A 5,348-nucleotide genomic window follows, 5' to 3' on the forward strand; every position below is an offset into this window, starting at 1 on the left:
TGACGCTGCGTTTTTTGGCAACTGGAAAAATGCAGCAATGCACCAGTGATGACTTGGGCCCATCACAGTCCACAGTCAGCAGGAGCTTAAATAGTACTATTGTGGCACTAACCACACCAAATATAATAAGGCAGTTTATTGACTTCCCAACTGACCCTCAAACTATACAGCAAAAGCAAGCGGCTTTTATGCGGATTGCGGGCTTCCCTGGAGTTGTTGGAGCCATCGACGGCACTCATGTTCGCATCATTGCTCCAACAGTAAATGAGGAGACATACATAAATAGAAAAGGATTCCACAGCATCAGTGTTCAAGTTGTGTTTGATGCCAGTTACAAGATCCTGGATCTCGTGCCAAAATGGCCAGGGTCAACACATGATGCTCGAGTTCTTTCCCAGAGTGGCCTCACAGGGTTCGAACAAATTCGAACAAAATTATGTTCATCCTGGATGTCATCTGCTGGGTGACTCGGGATACCCTTTAAAACGCTGGCTTCTCACTCCTTACAGAAGACCACAGGGAGAACAGCAGCTTAATTATAACAGGTACTGTACTGGACTGAACTGTAGACAAGATACCAATTTAGTTCAATGAGTGCATTCTTGACTTATGTGAGCTGTTCTTTTATTGGTTTTGCGTCATGAAGAGCACACAAACTAACAAGAGCTGTGGTGGAGAGAGGAATTGGACAGCTGAAAAGGAGATTCCATGTCCTTCATGGAGAGATTCGACACTCCCCTGAGCGTGCTTGTCGCATTATTATGGCTTGTGGCATTTTGCACAATATTTGCAAAGCACATAACCTCCCACTGCTTACTGATGATCATGATGATGACAGTGATCATGATTATGATGAGAATGATGACAATACCACTGACCACACATTACAAAGCATTTCAGGGAGAGTGTCAATAAGGGACTGCTTTGCTAACTTACATTTTGGGTAAGCAAAACTTGTAGACAATAAGTAACACACAAATTTGTCATCACACCATTTTATTTGCAAAAAACATATGTACAATCATTGACTATTCTTTAATCTTTTCAGTTTTACTGCGTAATTCATTTTGAATTTCCAGCAACTTTATTTGTAAATTGAGCTTTTTTCTTTTAAGACACTTGTCATCCTCAGGGGCTGCACTCTGTGCAAACCCTGTGTCTTGTGAGGGAGAAGGCTCATCTGGAGCACACGAGGAGATGTCCTGAGATGATACAGGAGAAGATGCGTCAGATGGACCGGCTCCAGCATCATCCACACTACATTCATATGCAGAAAATATTAAAGAGTGCAAGCATGGTTACTGAATCCGATGTGTATTTTTTTTTACCATGTCCATAGATTAAAGTAACTAATGTCAAGGCTAACACATTATTACACGTATCATTTTCTTCTTACCATCTTTGTAACTCCTTCAGTTTGAGCAGTGCAGGGTCTGGGGCATCTGCGATGCCACAAATAGAAGGATTGGCCATTCCCAATATCTCCTCTACTATCTCAGCAATCTCAGATAGAGGATTACATGGAGGGCCTCCACCTATTTGACAAGAACTCAGCTGCTCATGGAAACAGTCATTTAATACAAAAAAAGGGTATAATAAGGCTGAAATAAAATGTACCAGTGGCTCGCATGCTTTCTTTGTATGCTGCAATTTCCTTGCGTGCTGTTGCCAAAACATTGTACCACCTTTTCTCACAATCCTCTGCTGAATGTCTCGTCTGAGAAAATGCTGCATTTACACTCACTGCAATGTGTTGCCATGCATTTTTTTTGTCCTTACTTGTTAAATTTGGACTGAATTTTCCTCTTATCACCTCCTTCCATTTAAGGACTGACTGCACTAGAAGAAGATTTTCTTCTTTGGACCAGTTTGGTTTTCTTTTAGAATTCATTTTAAATGGATTGCAACTTTCTAGTCTTTCCTTTATATATACATGTGAGTGCAATTTAGAATGCTGTGATTAATCAGCTTAATTAATTAAATAGCATCACATTTGTCCATTTAATTAATGTGTTGAAACTCAATTAAAATTGTACAAAATTGTGTAAAATAAATGCATGCACTTATTTGTAATATCTTTGCACATAATGCTAAATTAATTTAAATAAATAAATAAATAAATACATTTAAATATTAAAGTAATTGTAATGTCTTAAACCATGAATGAATGATGTCATGCTGCTGTGACTTCACCCTTGCAGGCTCACTATTGGCTGATTCAGAGGTCAAGGGCGGCCATTTTGGGTTGACATCATTGTAGTCCTTAGTTCACAACACTTAAGTGTCACCTCAGTCAACACTTAAGAATCAGCCTTAGACTTTACTGAAAGTTGCTTTTAGCTTCTTTATAAAAGTCTCCTACTCTTAGAAAAGTCCTACTTTTTACTAAGAATTTTTTGACACTTAAGTCAAAGCTTAAGACTATTCTTAAGAGCATTTCTGAGAAGTTTTATACATATGAGCCCAGATAATTATCTAAATTAGACAATTGATCCTACTTGCTTTAATGGTTAATTTTAAATTGTGACCCTTAGAAATATTATAATATAATATCAGAATAAAATTCTTAGAAATAAAGGCACCACACTGTCAATTTCCTTGTTGCTGAAGTTGTACCACATAGGGGTAGCCTACATCTTGTGTATCTTTAATATGTATATTTAACCTGGAAACATGAATAAAATACAGCTTTAAAAATAATTCAGAGTACTTTAAGCATCCCTGATCTGCCTTTTTTCCTTTACTTGAAAAGCTAAGTGAAGGTACACCACATGTACCCTTGTTAGTACCAACACAGCAACATTTGAGAGCTAGCTATTTCTGGGAGTGTAATGAGGCAACTATCATCATCATCATCATCATCATCACCACCATCATCATCGTCCATTTGATTATGTGAGGCTGGTTTAATTTACTAGTTTGACAGATGAGCCTGTAATGCACAAAACCCCACTACAGACATTAGCTTGTAGCTTTTTAGTAGTATGGAAGAATTTTCTTAATCAAAGAAGGATTTAAGTATGGTTATCATATAATCCATCAAGTATAATCAAGAGTTAAAATACCTAGAAATAATAAGAGATTTAGTACATTTAGAGAGTGACTTTATGCATGTGATTTTTCTGAGTATGTGAATCAAGAAACCTAAAACAATCTGGTGTGACCTTGCAGGTGGACTGTGCTTTTGGGAAAAACAATAAACACACAGTTCTCATTCATAAACTGTATCTTCTTCAGTCCAGATGTACTCTGTCATTTCTCATGGGAGGGTGTGTTTCTCTCTACCAGACTACTGAAGTGCATTATTGAAGTTGTGATGAAGGTTAACTTTTTTTAAAAAATAAACTGACTGAACTCTCGTCATGGTTAAAACTAAGATACAGGGTCAATGAAATAATTGTGGCGAGAGACAAGGGTGTAATAAAAAGAAAAAAGAGAAGACTTCAGTTAATGAGATCATTGTTTTAGAAGTGTATAAAAGCATGAGCCACGACTATGTAAATCAGATGATCATCTCGGCTTTGTTGATTGATTCAGTAAAGTCAGATTTTTGGCATCCAAAACCCTTTGACTTTTGAAAGTTATTTTTCTTGTTCTGAGCTGAAGAGTTTTGCCATGACAGTAGCTGCTCTTATTTCACGGTCTTTAAAAGTATGTTCTAATCGTGACACACTATCAAGGTCTGTTTAATTAAGAATAGAAAAATGATTGAATGAAAAAGGACAATATTTTATCATATAATATTTTATCATAATGAATTCTCTGTTATTATTTATTTATAAAATTATTTCACAAAATATTGACTTACAAAATATACACTCACCATCCACTTTATTAGGAACACCTGTACACCTGCACATTCATGCAGTTATCTAATCAGCCAATCATGTGGCAGCAACAAAATCATGCAGATACAGGACAAGAGCTTCAGTTAATGTTCACATCAAACATCAGAAGGAAGAAAAAGTGTCATCTCTGTGACTTTGGTCATCACATGGTAGTTGGTGCCAGACTGGCTGGTTTGAGTATTTTAGATACTGCTAATCTCCTGGGATTTTTCACACACAACAGTCTCTAGAGTTTACACAGAATGGTGCGGAAAACAAAAACATTCTGTGAGTGAGGTCAGAGGAAAATGGCCAGATTGGTTCGAGCTGCCAGGAAGGAACTCAAAGTAACTCAAATAATCACTCTTTACAACCGTGGTGAGCAGAAAATCATCTTCAGTCTTCTTCTAACAGTCTTCATCTGTGATGATTTTCTAACATATAAAACAATTTTACATACCTTAGGCTCAGGAACAGGAAGTGGTGGTGCCTCTGAATCATTCTTGTCTCTTTCCCACACTGATCCTGTTCATCTAAGTTTAGAACTGAGCAAACTGGTGCATTGCATTTCCTCAGAAATCATTTAAGTTTACTGATGGATGAGCAAATGTGATAAAACCTCAAATACTTAAAAAAGCAATATAAATATAGATACAAAATCAGTGTTTATCCAATTAAATTTGTCATTAGTCCAATTGGTCGTTTGGTTAAATTGTTTGTAATAAGTGTCGTACCATCCTTTCTACCTTATCACTTCTGTGTGTGGCTCATTCTGGAGATCAGAGGTGACCTCTCCTTTCAGAAGCTTCATTCTGGGCAAATCTTATTAACACATTCACTTCTTTTTTTTCTTTCTTTCACCTTTATTAAACTACAGAAATGTAGTTTCTGTACATAAAGAAAAAACATTACTTACCCTTTTAATGTGTAGTAGTATTCCAGTTGTGCTCCAACTGCTGCTACTCATCCATTCATGGATTTGAGGCAGAATGAGCCTAAATCTGACACTGGTTTGAACATTAAAAAAACTGTAAAAAAAAGTTTTTTCTTGAGGTATTAATTTGAAAGCTTCTGACACCCTGTTCTAATAAAATATACAAAATAACAAAGGTTACATTAGCCCACTTAGCACCCAGGTAGAACGCTGGTTACGAGTGTAACCGTGGTTCTATGAATAGTCGAAGACCTCCTGAGACGGTTAAACATAGTATAAGGTGGTCATGCACTCGCGTATGATATGAGAATCTCGTGTTGATTAAGTCACACGTGACCTTGACCAGTGATCTATCGGAGTCCATATAAGCGTCCGTTTACGTCATGGTCTGTCTCTGCAGTCATTCTCGTCAGTCTGAGTGACCAGAGACTCTGGCGGTCTTCCACTATTCATAGAACCACAGTTACACCCATAACCAGCGTTCTATTTCATAGTTCCAGACCGCCAGAGACAGTTACACATAGTGGAAGATATTTACCACCAAGTCACGAGAACTGAACTCTAACATTGTCTCTAAATACAGCAGA

The 5,348-nt window shown here is 37.2% G+C and overlaps 1 long non-coding RNA gene across 1 annotated transcript; it reads right to left on the reverse strand.

Annotated features, from left to right (window-relative positions):
- Positions 1 to 1,034: 1,034 nt before the first annotated feature.
- LOC128319114 (uncharacterized) lies at positions 1,035 to 5,070 on the reverse strand. Its single transcript, XR_008302499.1, has 3 exons — positions 4,744 to 5,070; positions 1,397 to 1,535; positions 1,035 to 1,257 (listed from the first exon to the last, which is right to left on the reverse strand). It is a non-coding gene; the product is annotated as an uncharacterized LOC128319114 (long non-coding RNA).
- Positions 5,071 to 5,348: the final 278 nt, after the last annotated feature.

This window comes from Pangasianodon hypophthalmus, chromosome 10 (assembly GCF_027358585.1).
Source record: "Pangasianodon hypophthalmus isolate fPanHyp1 chromosome 10, fPanHyp1.pri, whole genome shotgun sequence".
Classification (NCBI taxonomy): domain Eukaryota; kingdom Metazoa; phylum Chordata; class Actinopteri; order Siluriformes; family Pangasiidae; genus Pangasianodon; species Pangasianodon hypophthalmus.